This window comes from Rousettus aegyptiacus, unplaced genomic scaffold (assembly GCF_014176215.1).
Source record: "Rousettus aegyptiacus isolate mRouAeg1 unplaced genomic scaffold, mRouAeg1.p scaffold_m13_p_7, whole genome shotgun sequence".
Taxonomy (NCBI): Eukaryota; Metazoa; Chordata; class Mammalia; order Chiroptera; family Pteropodidae; genus Rousettus; species Rousettus aegyptiacus.
This window is the reverse complement of record NW_023416310.1, coordinates 24,445,841-24,464,998: the sequence shown is the minus strand read 5'-3', so window position 1 is coordinate 24,464,998 and position 19,158 is coordinate 24,445,841.

Sequence of the window (19,158 nt, the reverse complement as noted above, 5' to 3'; positions counted from 1 at the left end):
GAAGAATATAGTTTGGAGAAAACCATCTATTGTCAGTAAAAGGTGCAGACTTCGTATGGGGGAGAATCCCTGTAGGGCAATGAAAGAGGGAAAGTCTTTAGTTACGATTTATTCTTAATCGACCGACACCAATTCAACCAGGAGAGAAACCACAGGAATATAATCTATGTGGGAAAGCCACCAGAAGGATTTCTAACCATATCATGTCTCAAACAAGTTACACAGGAGAGAAATGCAGTGGACGTGAAGAACGTGGGAAAGCTTCTAGTTATTCATCCATTAGGATCCACGTGTGACCTCATGCTGGTGAGAAACGCTAAGATTTTGAAAATTTGTATTTTAATGGATGGGGCAATTCCTAAAGGCCTTAAAACAAACAAACAAACAAACAAACAAACAAACAAACAAACCTACTCAGAGCTTTGTTGGGGCAGGGCTGGGAAGAGGACTAGCAGCCCTGGGCATGAAATTGAGGTCCTAGAAGGCCACCTCCTTACTGATGCTTAGGGGCTGTGTGTCATGGGCTCAGTATGGGTGTCTCCCCTGTGAATTCCTTGTCGAAGTTGCTCACATGGGTGCAGCCTGACAGTGTAGGCATGAAGGGTAGTGGCAGGCAGCATGGGGTCCCAGCACAGTGTCATGAAGAAGGGGTGTTTTTTTCACATCCTCTGCATCACTCTTGCTGGACTCTAAGTAGCAGAGTCACCTCCTCATATCTCAGTTGGGAAAGATCACACTATAGAAGATAAACCAATTTTCTTTGCTTAACATTATGATACATTAAAAATAGATGCCGTTTTTATTATCATCTTCAAAAGTTAGCACTAAGAAGGCCTTGGAGATGTGGTCTAACACCACCTACAGGCATAGAGTTTTATAGTTTATCTTAAAAGAACCCAGGATAAGAAAAAGAAGTAAAGTTAGTTCTATGTCATTTTCCTGAGTAGTTGGTATAGAGAAATAAAATAATATTGCTTGAAGCAAAGGTATGTGTTACACTTAAATTCAGGATGTTTTTAAAGAATAAGAAACATTTGAGATTTCTTAAGTGTTGAGTAGGTCAGAAGAGGATTTTCTAGTTTTCTTTAGGAAATTTTAAGTAATTTAGGCATATAAGTCAAGATCCAAAATGTATTGCTAACTTAGTTGTTTGGAAAGTAGATTTTGTCATAAAAATTGTTATGATTAACTTCACAGACAAGTTCACAGAAGTTTAATTCATAATGTAACTGAAGCAGAATTCTTTTGGATGTCATTCAAACTAATTTAAGCAAAAAAGTGGTGATAGGAGTGAGAGGGAGATGTGGATTTAATGACTCACAATCTCTGCCAGGGCAGAGACCATTTTGTTGTGATCATTGCAGCATCTCCAGTGCCAGCAAAAATCCTCTTTCTTAGCATTTCAGTTATCTGCCTCTTCTTGTGCTGGCATCATTCTTTCAGACCAGCTCATCTTCGTGGCCGGAAACTCAGTCATGTGGAACATTTATGTTCACATCTTGCAAGGCTTGCATTGAACAAAATCTCTCTTTAGTATTAGAATCGAAACTCTAAGGGGAAAGGTCATCTGATTAGCCTAGCTGGAATTCAGTGCCCATTATTAGAATGATTAGTCATGGCAGGTAGAATCATGTATGAATGTGTAAGTCCCACTGGAAGGAGTCCCACTGTATGGCTGGAAGGAGGGAAGGTGCTTTTGCTAATTTTATGCTCCAAAGACTTTATCATGTTTTAAGAGAAAGGCATTATCCAAACTAATGGGTTATAAAAGAAAAAGGAGATGAATTCTCTATTTTTAAAGTATATGTTCTTTATGATGATTCAATATGACAAGATCTGAAGGACGAGAACCTTTAGATATGCAAAAGAACACTAAAGTGAATGTCTGTTCTTATGGTGAAAACAGAAGAAAAATATAGGAGAACAAATGAAAAGTAATGGGAAAAAGGTTTCCAAGCTATATCTGGAGGTAGGTTTTAAAGAGAAATGTTATTTCATTCAGTCCAACATTTATTTATATACTTGTTGAGTAGCTATTGTGTGCCAGGTATTACAAATGGATCATATTTGGGTCAGTAGGATTTGTAAGGCAGAGTTTTTGCCTAAAACAAGTTGGAATCCACCTGTGTGAAACTGACTCATATGAAATCATACATATGATACTTGTAACAGGAGAATATGAAATCTACTTAGAGCTTCCCCCAGCAATGTAGAGTTTCCCGTAGATAATGTTTAATCAAGTTGGTGGCAATAACATTGGTGTTAGGAATTCCTCTTTTCATTTTCATGAACAACTCCCTGGCCTCACCCAACCAATAGTGTAGCTCTCTAACCTTATATGTATATTGAATATATTCTAGACAATAACAAAGTCTCCAATATTTTTGTTTGAAAATTTTCTTATCCCTAAGCCCCTAAGGGCTATTTTTTAGTCTTTCTCTCTTTCTTTCTCTCTCTTTCTCTTTCTCTTTGTCTTTCTGTCTCTGTCTCTGTCTCTCTCTCTCTGTCTCTCTGTCTCTCTGTCTGTCTGTCTGTCTGTCTGTCACACACACACACACACACACACACACACACACACACCTTCCAAGGCGTTCCTGATTTACCTACCTAGGGGCTAAATGATTCCTAAGAACCCATTATTACTTATATTTTCTACATCTTACTTTAGGTCACCTTATAAAGAGCCCCCCCCCCCCCACACATACACTTTTTAAGCCATATTGTTGCAACTTGGTTTAAGAAAAGGTCATAATGAGAGGTAATTTTTAGCCAAGTTCCACAACTGTCCATGTGGAGATTAAGTATGAAATTGTGCTTCTATTATACGGATCCCACTTGAGCAATTTCCTAAACGTTATATAAATATGAAAAGTTCTGTTGCGCATACATCAAATGAACAAATGCCAAAAAATATGTTTTGTTTTTCCTCATGTGTGTTTCTTCTGTTTTTGAACCTTAGATTGGAAATCTCTCTTCAGGTTTGCCTTCTGCAAATCATTTGGTATAGAAACCTTATTGCAGATGTGGAAAAAATGTGCAGAGAACCATATGAATCTGATAATCCCCAACATGAAGAAATGCTTTTGAAGGTTAGCTCTTCAATACATTTCAGTCTTTCGCCATTTGCCTGTTATGTGCATTGCTCTGGACATGAGGTGGGGTATAAAGATGAATAAGACATGGGAACTGTAACTGGTTGATGAAGTCTAGTTTTCTTGCTGGTTCAGATGTTGGAAGTAAATTTTTAATTAGAAAATTCATGTGAGAAGTAACTGTAAAGCCAGTTTTTTTTAAATTGAGGTATAATTTACACATAATTTTGTGTTAGTTTCAGCTGTACAACATAATGATTCAATGTTTGTATATATTGTAAAATGATCACCACAATAAGTCTAGTTAACATCAGTCTTCTTAATTATTAAGCCAAGAGGCAATAACACCAGTTCTGCTGCACAGGCTTCTCCAGTTTGTCCTCTGTTGTTGAGGAAGAAGTCACCTGAATGAGTCTTCCCTTCCACAGAGGGAAAAGTGGTGATCTGGGAGAGGCCTGGCTTGCTTCAGGTCTCACACGTGCTGTTGGTCTAGGATTGAGTTTCACAAACTTCAGATGCCAATCCAGTAATTGAGTTTACTAGACTAAGCAGAGTAAAAGAAAGGGGGCTGGGATCTCTCTTTTCCTTTAATGTTCAGGCTTGAACACCAGGCTTATCCACCCTATGAAGGCCTCAGAACTGATGGAAGTCTTCACCTTCCTTGACCCTCAGCATGCTTGCCTGTTGAAAAGGAGCATCTTTGGTGGAAGTACCATCTGCTTGTGGTAGAATTGCTGCTGTTAGGCCTCATCAATAGACAGCTAATTAAGACTCAATTCTGCTTCTTTGGGTGGCCTCATATCAAGATCCTGTGTGTGAAGTGAAGCAGCTCTATAATTATAAAATTTTCAGTAACTAGTTTTCCTGAACTTGACTTGAGCATCAGAACTGTAGCTGGATAGGTGGGTTGCCTGGAAGGAAGTTAATACAGTGCTCTTTAATGGAGTGATTTGGGTATATTACAGGAGAAATTTCTGTACGGAGTCAGTAGCTAGACTAGAAGGTCATCAAAGTACACTCTTTTAAAGTGAACAATTCCATCGCAATCATTATTTAGGTTGTTAAAAGCAGATAATGCCCATCTCTTGAAGTCTTTTGTTTTAACCAAGCTTGTATCTGTCTGGTGGATTTATAACTGGCCCAAAAGAGGTTTATCTTTGGAATGGGGCATGCAAGGACTGGACCATCATGACATTTGAAAAATGTTTTTCCCTACCTCCCACACTACAACAATGATCTCAATCCTTACTATTTTATACCTGCTTGACTGCTGCCTCCCTAAATGTTATTTCTATGTAGCTAGTTAGAAATGCAGACTTTGTTTCAACAAAGAAAAAAAGAGGTCTTGGAAATAGTTTCCTGTTTCTATTACAGATATAAATGGTTAAAAATTGTAAGCTGCTGAGCAGTGCTAAATTTTGCTGTTTTGATGAAAATGTGATCAAGCAAGGAAACAATCCTTATTCATCACCTTTTTCCCTCCTTATGTTCTCTTGGGATTGCCAGTCTAGCAGATTATCAGAACTTTGATTATGTTTTGAACTTGAGGATGTACAAACAAATCCTCTTGTTGTTTCCTCAGGTGATTTTAGAGGGCAAATAACAATCTATTAGTTGCTAGCCAAATGGAAGGGTAAACAATTGAAAATTAACAAGAGAAGAGGAGAAACCGATGATGTTTCAGTTAGCCATCTTATGAGCCCTACCTAACCAAAGCACTTATATAACAGATTTGAATATTAAGTATTATATAATTAAAATTTTGTCCAGAAACTGCTTCTCCATTTCAGATTGATTAAAAGCTACAAATTCATATGCAAAGCATTTGTCAAAAACTCCTGTGCACTAGTTCTTCCACGTGTATTAATTATAGTAAATATAATACTTAGAGATGGGATTAAATGATTGTACTTTGCAGATAAAGTAACCAAGGCGTAAAGAGGTAATAAACCTAAATTTTCGTACCTTGAACCAGGAACTAACCCCAGGTCTGCTTTCACTACAAAACCCATGTTCTTTTCAGGACATCAAAACAACCTGTCTGTGGGTAAGCATGGTTCCCTTCACATCAGATGCATGCCATAATTTTCCAAGAATATTCCCTGAAAAATCCCTTGAACATACGATTATGTGGGGTGGTGAAATGATGGGAAATACAAAGAAAAGTGCTAGCAAGAAGGTTGGTTCTATTCTAAATATTCCAGGTTAGGGGTATAAGTGGAACAGTCTAATACTTTAGCTATCTTTACTGCCCCTTTAAACACTGTAGATTTTTAGAGAAAACTAATAAAATTTCCCAAAACGAAGTTAAGTATATTGGTTCATTTTATGGTGTTAAATACTATTCAAATATTTTATGATGTGTTTTGTTCGTTGTGGTTTATCCTGCTAAGTGAGTTTCTTTTCACTATTTCTTAGCTGTCTTATGAGTAACAGAATTCGCTATTTTGTTTTCAAAATTGTATACTTGGCCCAATGGTAAATGTGGTCATGGTGATAGTGAGCTGTGTGTGTGTGTGTGTGTTGGGGCATGGTTAAGGTTATAACATTTCTCCTGAAACTTAAAGGCTTGGGACTATATAAGTAGAGTTTATGGTACTTGTGTAATGTCAGAAGTATTGTAAAGAAAATGTATATAAAAGAATTTTTTTCTTCTAAATTTAGACAAGAACTTATGCAGATTTGCTATTATTACTCTTTCTCACATAATAGGAGTTGTAGGTAGGTGTGGGCCAAAAAGATTGGCACAGTGATATAAACTAAATTGAACATTGGTGAGTCAAAAGCCAAGAAAGGCATGGCCCTGGAACAGAACTAATTAGGGTTAGTTCCAAGTTCCTGATGAAGTCAGAAGCCAAGAAATCTGTGACCCCTTACTGTTAATATGATTCTATCCTATAATGATCTTATGATGAGGTCCATAGTAAAACAGCAAAAAAGGTTCATGGCCCTCATATCTAAGATAAGCCTTTAATACTTAGCCAGTTTTTGACTGAGCTCAGCTGCCCTTATACTCCCCTGCCCTAGTAGGAGCCTGAGTAAGCCTGGCTTGGAGACTTATTAGTGCTAAGATTAAAGTTCTTGCTAATTAAATAGGAACAGGAAAGAGGGTTTTGTTTTTATTAGAGCAATTTCTAAAACCTGCAGACCTAATATAGTGTTTCAGAATGTTTTCAAAAGAATACCCTTTGAAAGTTCAAATATGACTTGTAAACTGCCTTTTCTGAGATGGGTCTTCAACATTTTTATGAGGAAAGTTTTCCTTTTCTCAAATCTTTGTATCACCAAAGAGTAGGGGAAACATGCAGAAGATGAAGACAGAAAGGATTGTTACCTGGAAGTCAGGTTACCTGCCAGAGGCATTGTTTGTTTGAGTCCTTCTCCTTGCTGGGAGTCCTTTCAAACTTTAGGGATGGATTTGGAGGAGAAAAAGCATTACCTTAGCAACTAGTTAGGAAAACATACAGGTAAGGCTTTGAGGTCTACAGCCAAGTTGTAATAAATGGGTCAGACACTGTTAAATTAGACCATTGATGTGAATTAGTGAATCCCTGAGCAGCCATTTCATGCATAGGACATGAACATAGGATACAGACTAGAAGTCAGTCCTTGCTGGACACTAAGCCAGGGTACCTTTCCAAGCTCATGTGACCTTGAACACTTGTCTCCGAACACTTGATTAATTTCCGAAGGTCATATACTTAGAAAATAAAGCTTGATTTTGAATTCTGGTAACCAACCTCAACTTGATTAGGCACGTATTTGAAATGATTTTACTTTACTCCAATTACTGCTTTCAACACTGTTGATTTTGACTTTCTTTTCTTGCTGAATAGCAACCTAAGTGACACATTGGACCAGATTCGTAATCTTGCAGTCACTTCTAACTTAAAAAAACATCCAGATTAAAATTTAAATCTCCTTCTAATGTAAATCTTATAGCTCTGATGACCTGGAGTGGGAAGGGTTGTGTTACCTTTGATACCTTTTGTCATTATCTTCCTCTTCTTTCTGGTTTTTCATATATTAATACTAGTAAGTGGGGAGCAGAAAGGTATCAGTGTCTTTTCCTTAACTGGCTGCTGTGTGGCTTCACCATTGTTACTGCTATTCTGGACACACTATCTAAAAGGATTGGGATGGGGCTGGAATGATGACTTGAGAGAATTGGGTCAAATTTCTTTGCTCCCTAATGAGCTTTAACACAGGTTTCTGACTCTTGATGTTGGCCATTTTGTTTAAAATGTAGCATCTTCTCTGCCTCTTTGTTCTCAGCTTGGGTGTTAGGCACTAATCCAGCAGCAACAGAAAATGTCCTATCCAACCTCCTGTTAGACTGTCTTTGTTTTATGAAGAATTTTGCCTATCATTTAAAAAATTTACTTAGTTTAATTAGTTTCAAGTATACAGTACATTGGTTAGACATCTATATAGTTCATAAAACGACCCCTGCAATTGCTCCCTCCCTCCCCTGACCCTCCACCTAGCCAACATATTAATGCTAACTGCATTCCCTATGTCATGCTCCCCAGAAGAATAAAGAATGGTAACTACATTCCTATCAATAAGTACCTCAAATGGAAAAGAATTAAGTGCCTATCATTTTTTTAGATTGTACCCTTAAAAGTCTCCTAGTAGAGAGTAAAAGGATACAACTAAAGCATAGCTATTAATAAAGAGGACCATATAAGTTGTCATTCAAATATAACACTTTTGAAGGAGAAAGGGATTCACTAGGCCAGACAGGACACCAGGACAACTCATATGACATGGTCATGGTAGCTATTGATCCCTTGGATTTGTGATTCTTCCTGTCTTGCCTTTATTTACAGACTTGTACTACTATAAGGATAAGGAATAGCAGGTTATGTCTTGGTCTCCAGAAGCAGGCAGGCTGTGCAAGTGTTTATGGCTGGTGAAAGTCATGCCTTTTGGGGTATCTTCTGAGTCTTCACAGGAGGTTAATAATAGAGAGAATAAAGATATAAAATTATAGCATACATCACTTGTTATATAAACTCAATTTCACAGACACTTTTGATGTACCTTCAAAATGCCTTCCTTGGATTATAAAGAGAGTATGCATGGGCCCTGCTCTAAGGAGTTTGTGATCCAGTGTTGGAGAAGAACGTGAACAGGTAACTGGAGCACAGTAGAATAGGAGTTGGTATCTTAGAGAAAGGGGCGAGGCAAATCTGGTGAAAGGCAGTTTTTTTTTTTCCGAAATAGGGTACTATTGTAGTATATTGTGACAATTTGGTGATTTCTTTCAGATATTGACCAAAATTATAGAACAAGAAGTGTTCACATAATGGAATAACATTTCACAAACTGCTAATGTGAGCATTTACATTTTGAATCCCTTTGTGTGTATAAACAAGGATCAGCAATTTTGTTTGGAACCACTTTTGTGTATTACAATAGTAAATTTGGATAATACATACAGATTATCCGACAGAGAAAAATGACTCCAAAAGACAAACAATGTAACATTGTTAAGTTAACCAACATGTGGAAGAGTAATTTTCTCATTATTCTCTCAAAACATTGAAAGAATTAAAAAAATCTTTCTTTAATCTGAACTCAGTAGAAACTTACAGAAATGGAGTGTTGTGTAGTAAGTTGATGTAATTTAGAAAATAAAACACATCAAAACCAAAAATAAGTAAGCTAGAGCAATTCATTTACTATACCTTAATTGATAAGGTTCCTTATAAACTTTGATTGTAAGAAACTCTGGCTAGTTTTCGTAGTTGTTTTAATGCTCAGGAACATTTTGGGCAAGACTGAGAGATCAATTTTTAAATAAAATCTTGGTTGTACAAATAGGACAAGCAGTGGTTGGTTATACCTGAACATTATACTTGGAAATGAAGGATTTCTGCTTTTCATTGAAAGTGGATGAGAGGCTGGAAACCAATAGTTATGAAATAGTAGTTAGTGAAGTTATTGTCAGATACGTAGAGTAAGTATGTTTTGTTTAATAATTAATGCAATAGAATAGTAATGCCTTGCTATTTGAATATCGTTTTAATATTTTTATGCATAGATATACCTTTTGCTTTCTTTATATTAGAAAATAGGGCTTTTATTTTTATAGTGTTATATATTTCCCTGACCAGTGTTATATGTACATCATCTACTTATTCAAATAATCAGGTAGTGTAGTAGAAGGAACTTGAAATTAGTTGCTAGCTTAGTTTCCTCCTGTATATAATAATAAGCTGAACATGAGTAGCATGAGTCACTTTACTTTTCTGTCACTCACTTTTCAAGACACAAATATGCTGTCATAGTGGAAAAATTTTTGCTTTGAGAAGTGTTTTGCAACCATTTTTCCATTTGATTATTTTAAATATCTCTAGACTGAGTAAACATAATATATATATTTTTTCTCCCTCTAGTGGGAAACTGAAACAGAGTGAGGTTAAGGCACTGCCTTAAGCTACCCACTTATAGAGGGTAGGAGCAAGGACTGGAACACATATCTTGTGATTCCCATGCCTTGGTATATTCCCACTCCACCATGGCACTTCCACCCAGTCCATGGTGGCTAGGGAAGAAATTCTAATCTTTCCAATAACCATGCAGGCAAGCATGATAAATGTTACTTTATAGATAAGGAAATTAAGCTCTTAGAAATTAAAGTGACTTGTTTAAATTGGCACAGAGAGTGAGTGATAAAAAGAGAGTTTGAATTACATATTTCCAGTTTTTGGACCAATTCAAGTTACTGTCCATTACAAATTAGCTGCCTCTCTGATTCAGTTTTGGGTCTCAGCTTCCTCTTCTGAGATATGGGATGTTTGCTGATGCTAACCTTAGCAATGGTATACAGAGACACAGTTCACAATTCACCCCGTCCAACACTTACATTATCTTTCATTAAATTTAGTTCTTGTTATTTCAAAATTTTGGATTAGGAAAAAGTTTTTAAAATGTTTGGTGATAGAATTATTTGGACATCGTCAATGAATCTGAGTCTGCCTATTAAGCCCAAGCAAACCGGCCCCAAAACTAGATCCTTATTTGGTTAACATACTTCTGGCAACATTTAGCTTAAATGTTTGCTTTCCATAAGGTGCATGTGTTTACAGTATGCAATAGGATTTTCTTATTTTTCTCCTTATGTTTTCAATGGCATTAAAAAAATATCTCAAGAGTTTAAAAGGTGTCAGATTCCATCACAATGTGTTCTAGGGATATAACATACGGAGACACCTCCTAACGCCAGCCACTGTGCTAAGAATTTGGCAGGAAATAAAGAAGAATGTGACAAAGTCTTTGTTTCTGGGTAAGGAGAGAAAGACATATGTGAACATGATTACATTATTGTGCAAGTGCTGGAGGGGAGTTCCTTATGAAAAGCTAAGGAAGGGGGAGAAGGTATTTTTTTTTCTCATTTTTTATCTGAAAAACATCCTAGGGAATTTAAAAAAAAAAAAAAGAAAAAAAAAGAAATGCCTCGTATGAGGCACAGCATAATGAAATTTCAAAATACCATTAACAAAGAGAAGATCCTGGAAGAAAAAACAGATCATATATAAAGAATGAGAAATCACAGTGGCATTGGATTCCTCAACAGCAACACTAAATGCTATTTGAGACTGGAGTAATATGCTCAAATGACTGAGGAAGCATTCTTTCTAAGCCAAATCGTTGATCAAGTAGGAGAAGGTTTTGATATGTGAATAAGACTTGGAAGTTAATTAGAAACTGGATAAACAGACAAAAAAGGGAGAGAATATTAGGAAGACAACCCTAACCCTAAATATTTTCTGTATAAAATTATTATACAATATCAGTACAGCTATGGAATAATAATTCTGTATTTGAATTTCAAAAATAATAATTGTGAAGATACCATTAAATTTAATATTTGTACTGCAGTTTTCATTTATATTTTGTTTTTTTAATTACAAAGTTTACATGCTTATGTTATAAACATCCTTACATTTCAGAAGAATATAAAGAGATAAAGTGCCCCCTCTTTCTTATATACATACACACACACACACACACACACACACACACACACACACACTGCTTTCCATGGACTGTTCCTTATGTATCCTTCTCAACTTTTCTTCAATATACATGCAAATATATTGCTATCCTCTTACTTTAATTATCTTTATAAATATTCATGGAAAAATTAGTTATCATGTTACAAAATTTTTGATGAGTCCTCCTATTTATAAAACATGACATTAGGAATCATTTAATTTAACCATGTCATTTTACCATAGAAGACACTAAAGTCCTGAGAAATTAAATGTTGGGGCAGGTCATCTTTGTATTTAATGACATACTCCCTGTCTCTTGCTGCCCAGGCCCTTGATTTGATAGTTTTCTTCAACTTTATGGACTCAGGTTATCTCAACCAACTATCAAAACAAAAAACAAAAAAGCAAACCAAAATACTTTCAGTGTACTATTAAGATTTTTTCTAACATGCAGTTAAGGAAGCAATGGACTGGTGATCTTGAACTTATGCATATTCACTATTTTTTTTTTCCCAAAACTCTTTTTGAAACTAGTACAAGTGTCTATGAAATGTAATGGTTTCTATAAATGTCCCTATTTTTAATATGTATTAAAATAATGAAACCACTTACCAAATTGGTGAGCGATTAGTTCTAATAGAAATAGGGGGTAGCAAGTGTGTATATTGATTGAGTAATGATGACTCAGTAAAACTGATCATTCCTGGAATGAATTTCCTGAGATTTACCCATCATTAGAGTAATATGCCCAAGAAACACTTTAGATGATTCTGCACTAATTGTGTTCATTTTGAATATCAAGTAATTTTTAAAATGACCTTCTTAGTTAAAGAGGCATTTGTAGTTGCAAGAATATCACGAACAATTCTTTTCCTCTTAGGAAAAGTAAGATTTGCATATATGGAAGTTAACTGTAATTTCTTAAACATCTGTCTGCTTCAGAGGCAGACAACAAAATTAAATTTCTTATTTGTACGTAACTTAAAAAAAAAAAACCCAGAGAGCTTAGAGCAATGGATTTCCTTAATTGAAAGGAGAACAGTTTATATGAGCATAAAATACCAAGGTGAGTTGTAGACAATTGGTAAAATGTCCTTTCCTTGAGCACTGACATCTTTCTCTGGCTTAGCCTCATGTATGAGATGTGACGTTCTACCCTGAGGTCATCATGAACTCATCCCAATTCTTGACTAAAAAGAATTGATTCTTATGGTAGTGATCATGACTTTCACAGCAAGTGGAAAGGATGGCTAATCATGTTTAGGTTAAATTCTTAAATTTTTCAGGTTACAGGCACTAGATCTATAGACAGTATATAGGAATTTATTAAATGTGTTTAAAAAAATCTAGTGTGCTCATTGATTGGAAAAGAAATCTGTAATCCGGGGAAACTATGGGTTCCAATGAGTCCCCACAACATATAACAATTAAATAACAATGAAAGCCCTTTAAAGAACTACAGAGATCCAAGGTGCCACAAAATGACAAATGGTTACTTCTTCCAACAAGTACTTTATGTATTGAGTAGAAAATTTCTTCATAGACTAGACCATGGAAACCAATTGTATAGAAATGCTTCTGCTACATGTTTAGAGTTTATATTTTTGGACTATCAGTGAAGAATTCTGATTTGCTTTAAAGGTGATACAGCAACACCCACAAGGTTCAAAAATAGGGTTCCATATTGATTTTTCTGTAAATTTTGAATTTTACATATTGAGATTTTTTTTTGTCTCTGAGTATTTTTACGTTGCCTGCATGTTTACCTTGAAATGTATAAAATTTATAAATTTGGATTGTGTTCTGTATTAAAATGCCATCGGTGTAAGCTTTCTTAAAAGAAAACCTAACAGCCCATAAAATATTTATTACTCTGGAAGGATGTATTTGGGTGCCATGAGCCTGAGGAAGTACAGCATTTTTGCCTGTGTTATGTCTCATGCTTCATTTTTATTAGAATGACTTGCCTGTAGTATTGTTTCATTTCAGTTAATCTTCTTTTAGGACCTAAACCTATACTAATTGTCATGGCTAATTAGGTCTACGGCAAAAGCAGGCAAATCAATAAAAGATGCTTTTTCACAGAAATGCTTTTCGACATTGTATTTTACTATACAGTAATGTGGTTGACAGAACAATCTGACAGTGAGTGCTTAGTCTAGAAGTGTCAGGTATCTTGATATTAAGTTGTATATCAAACATTTCGTATGTTGGACAGGACAGGTTTTTATTCTTTAGCATTTAATATTGTTAGAAAATACTGATGTTAAATGAGTTAATGTTCAAAGCAACGTCCACTTTAATAAGAATTGAATATGTAATAAAATTTAATAAGTAAGAGTTGATGTACATAAACAGTATTACTGAAGAGACCTTTCTGGGATGGACAAGGATTCCTCTCCTTATCCTCTATCATAGTTAGAGAAAGTCTCTATGAACAATAAGTTACATGTAGATGTGCTGGAGTCGTTGGGATGACAAACCTTACAAACTGGATTAGGCTGCTGTTGTCCTTGACCCTGAGTCACTGTGTGTGCATGAAAATTTCAGCTGTTCAAGATATGTTTAGGAGCAAAATTTAATAGGAAATCTCCCAAAACTGTGACACCCAGAACCAGGGAATACAACTTAAAAAAGCACCAGGCCGAAGTCAGAGGTTATCTCAGGGTATGCTGCTGCAATTGCAGTTATTACTCCATAACCACTAATTACTATACTGAGTAGAAGCTATATTCCGGGCATTGTAAATATATATATAGGTTTGAAAAATATACAGGCTTTAACACCCTTACTGTGTTTCCTGAAGTGTTTTTTTTTTCCCACAGAACACATCTGTTATAAACAATTCTACTTAAACAATAAATAATAGTTCTGACTCACTTTAATGAAAGAAATATAATAGCTTCCTATTATATAGGTTTTCTTCTTTAAACTCAGGTATTTTTATAACTGAGTTTTCTAAAAACGATTACTATGCTAGTCTAAAAAAATGTTATGTAAACAGTGCATTTTCTGAAAAAGGTCATTATAAATGGTATACAAAATCATATGCAATATGTCCATAGTGAGTTTTTGTGTGTGTTTAGCCTGAGAAGTCTTGCAAAGGCAAACAGTATCTGAAGTGAGTAACCCTAACTCTGTCCTCAGAGTTACCATATGCAGCACTGTTGTGGGAGCTTGGTTTATTACCAAGGTTTAACGGAGTTTAGTGCCAGGCACATTTGGAATGCATCTGTTTTGTGGCAGTTTCAGAAAAGGTGCCCTCGCTGTTTTATTTCTTGAGGCTCATGTTCTTGAGCACGGGTGGTCATTTGTCCTAATGTGCTAATCTGGCAGGCTTCCCATGAGGGTCAGTCACATTTCACACCACAGACTCAGCATATTCCCCTCAATGCCTCTGCCTACAGCATAATCTTGTGCTTTTAATAAGATGTCATTCACTTTCAGCCACATGAGACATCCTAGTGGAAGAGAATTAAGAGGGAATAGAATCACAAAGAATTCTGGGAATCATGGAGGTATATTCTCTGTTGTCATCATCTGGGTAAAAAAGCATTGGAGGAAGAATATGCCACTTTATTAAAAGGACCCAGAAGCTTTAGGGTATGAATTAAGTATCAGTTTTGTATGAGAATAATTTACTTCTGGTGGAATATGACTTGCATAGAAATTCAAGATCCTATTTCAGTGGCTCTAGAGGAGTGATGTGGAGTAGTCACATGGATTGCTTCCCTCCATACCTAGCTCCAATGCTGTTCACTGAACTGTAATTTGTAAGCTCCTTAGAATCAGGTAGCATATCTTGTTCTCAGATGTAGCTCTCCATTTTCTAGTACAGTGCTTGGCATATATTGAGAACTAAATAAGTATTTGTTGGAAGAATAATAGAACTCTAGTTTGTAATTAAGATCCTTGAATGATAATACAATATCCCCACTTGCCAACATGGTCAGTCTCTTAGTACTGTAATAGGTACCAGCTGTCTTATAACTGATTAATCTAACTTTTCATCTGAATCTTTAGATATTGCTTAGTCTTAACATTATACACACACACACACACACACACACGTGTGTGTGTGTGTGTGTATTTAAATTTTAACCTTGGGTTTTTTTTGAAGACTTCAATGTGACCTTAAAGTATCTTGAGAGAGAAAAAAACAATACTTCTTTACTTCTATTTTGTTTATCTCTTCTTTAGCAAGAAGAATGACTTTGATCCATAAAGTATAGAATAAACTTGAGTAAGGGACAATGAAGTACAAGAGAAATGGAGCAGTGGTGAGAAAGCACCTGTACATAGGTTTTCAGTGTTCTCTAGTCTGTATGCGCAAATGCATTGTATCTATGGGTAGTGGAACATTTGATGCATTTGGACAAATACCACATATGCATGATAGAAAAATCACACAGATGGATCAATTCTGGGAGATTGCAGATAGCGTCTTAGTTTTGATTCTCCCCAAAGCATACCTAGAGATAAAGATTTGGGGGCCAGTAGGTTTTTGGGAAATCACCCCAGGAACCAAAGTGGGAATGGGAGAGGGAGAGACAGAAACAAGAAAGTGAGCAAAGGTGCACTGATTAGTGAATTGTTCAAGCCATTTTAGGTCCTTCTGAGAGACTGTGGAACATGCCTCAGAATTGTCTCACTGAAGGGGAATCAGCTGGGCTATTTATCTATCAAACTTCATCTTTCATTAAGATGCCCTGGGGCATTAGCTCTCTGGCAAAGTCTGCCTTGCTCATGGGTCTAGCAGGCTCCTTTGGCAGATATGCCCTCTGGTAGATATGAGGGAAGTGTGCAGTGACTTTCAGGGAAGACTGAAGGAGTATGAGTGTGCTTTTGTTACTATCTGCTACAGATAGATAAAAGTGATTTTAAAAGTGGTAAATAAAAGGAGAATTCCAGAGTCTATACTAGTGAAATGAATGTTAATTTCCAGGAAAAAAAAAATGCCTGTTGTTTTTGAACTCAGAGAAAAAGCAATGAAACTAAACCATGCTAAATTATCCTCATAAAAAAAAACCCCCAAACTATCTGAATGGTTCTTTAGAGATATTGATTTAGAAGCTCATGTGGTCAGTTCAGCATTTTGTTCTATATCCTGTAGGCAAAAATGGATGGAAATGCAGATGGGCAAATTCACAAGTAATTAAATAACAATATCTAGCATGTTGATGAATTATTGTCATCCTAGTTTGGTGTGTCTAGTTTTTTAAAGCTAATTTATTTTTTTTTGAAAAATATGAAAGTATCTCATGTCCACAAAAGGATTTTGGTAATGTCCTTTAACCAAGGCAGGTGTTCTTTTTGATTATGCATGTATTTGACTTAGAGATAGGTGTCTAGTGGCATACCATAAAGTTCTATATCCTGCACTGTTTTGTTTTGTTTTGTTTTGTTTTAAATAAATGCTTTGGATGAAGACATGGAAAACATCTGAAAATTATCTGTCAGATGGCTACTGTTAGATGACACAGCTGGATTCCATATAGCTTTCATGATGACCTGAACCTAATGGTTAATTTTATTGGAGAGGAAGTATAAAATCCTGCACAGACATTCAAAAATTGAAAATATGCCAGTATAAGATGAGGAGTATTTGGTTTATAATAGTTCCTATAAGGAATATCTATGGCTTTTAGTTTATTACAAGCTTAAAATGAGGTAATTTATTTCATTTGCTAAAAAACCGAATGCAATCTTAGATGATAGATGTAAAATCTTTTTTTTATTTAAAATTATTGGGTGACAATGATTAACAAAATCAAATCAATTTCAAGTGTATCATTCAACAGTAAGTTGTATATATATTGCACTGTGTTTTCACCACCCAGAGTTAAATTTCCTTCCGTAACCAAATATTTAACCCCTTTTATCCCTAACTACCTTCTCCCGCCTTTCCCTCTGGTAACCACTGATACACTGTCCATGTCCATGAGTCTCTGTTTGTCACGTATGTTTGTCGCTTTCAGTTTTGTATCCCACATATGAGTGATATCATGTGGTTTTCAACTATTTTGCTTAGTATGATTCTCTGAAGATCCATCCATGTTGTCACAAATGGCATTATTTCATCAATTCTTATGTCTAAGTAATATTCCATTGTATATATGTACCATATCTTCTTCATCCAGTCATCTATCGTAGGATACTTTGGTTGCTTAGACATAAAACCTTAGACTTAAAAACAAAGAGGTTCTACTGTGTGTCTCACTAGTACAGTTTTATTTGGTAGGTGGTGCTCTGTTCCAAAATCATAGCATTTTCAAGCTGGTGAGAACATTAGAGGTCACTTAGATCCATAATCCTTAGCTTGAATGCTTGTACGCATGGTGGTATGTAAAGTATTCCAGGCATACAAGAAACTGTAGGATAAATGCCTTAAATCCTCTAGGAGTACCAATATCACTTATTTGGTGAGGGAAAGGAGTTAAAGTTACTTAAGAGTTGAACAGTTAAAAAAAGGATTTTTAGGTTAAACCACTTGCTGTGATATAAGCCACATATGTTGTATTTATGAAGCAGAGACTATGAAGCTCATATGAAGTTTTAAGTTAGTATTTGAGATTTCAAAGAAATATTAAGTTGCAGGTGAAATGGTGACTTTTGAGAGCTGTTTCCAGAATTCTCAAAGTCATGAGTTCAATCCTCTGTAGGTATGTGTGACTAATATTTACTGAGTACCTGTTATGGTCTAAGCATTGGTTTAAGTGCTTGAGGTATATCAGTGAGCAAAACTAATTCAAAGTTCTTTCTTCCTGGGAGCTCATAAGTAGAAAAGCTCAAGAAGCACAGATTATCTTTATTTTTTTAGGTGAAAAAATTAAGAGACATAGAGTCTGTCCTGAGTTCTGTTCCTAATTTTACCATTTTCTAGCTCTGTAATCTTAGGCAATTATTTAATTTTTTAAGATGTCACCAATATAATGGCAGAACAAGACCTGTCTACTTAATTAATGGGGATATTCAATAAGATAACATGGGCAAATTACTTGGGAAAGTGTTTGATCTAGATAGACTACATGTTCATTAGGTCAGTAGATGATGGTAATTATTACAGAGTATAGCCGGCTAGCTTAAATCCATACTATTAGACAGCAACAGATTTGTACGCAGGTTTGTACGCAGTTTTCCCACTTCTGAGCTCTTTTTTTGTGACAGCACAATTCTGTGTGTTACAAACTAGAATATAAACAAATCTTATTTGTATCTTTTTATTGTTAAAATAATTTACAGTAAGAAAAAAATTATGAAAATATACAGATCCAGAAAATGAAAAAAAAAAAAAAAACAAAGAAGAAAAACACTACAACCTTTTATAAGATCTTAAAATTTTGGTGTGATCTTTCACTTCTCTTTTTAACACATAGTTTTGTCCTGTTTTTAGCAGAGTTATTCAGTTTGCTATCTTGATTTTTAAAATTTTATTATTAAAATACATACTTCCCCCCCATGTAATCGGAAACTTTTTAAATCAGCATCATGTTTGATAACTGCATACCAGTCTTCTGAGTGTAGGACAGTTTTCTTAACCATTTTCTCCAGAGTGGATATTTAGGTTGTGGTTCAGATGTTCAAAAACATCTTGTGTTTGAATAGCCTATATGGCCTTCTTATCAACAGGCACGACTCAAACTTTTGTGGAAGGTGGTCCTGCTTTGTATATTGGTACTTCAGGAAGTTCAAGTATTTAGCCTTCTATTCACCTTCTCAGACTTGCTTAACCCAAGGGAAGATCTTTGGGGGAGTGGGGGACAGTTTTCCACCTAGTCCTCCTTGTCTTGGACGTTTCTCTGGATAGCCTCATTGGCTCCCAAATTACTGCTGTTTTGGAATATTCCCCCTGAGTCTCCTTTGCTCCTCATTTCACAGCCATGAATTTATCCTGCCTCCATCTGTCTTTCTTGGGATCCATTGTTAAGGTGGCTGGAAGAGTATTTGACATGTTTGTGTATATATGCACGCATGTGTATGTGTGTGTGCGCATGCACGCCTGCATGCCCATGCAAGTATGCAATGTGAATTATAGTTTTAGACTGTAGTTTTGAAAAGTT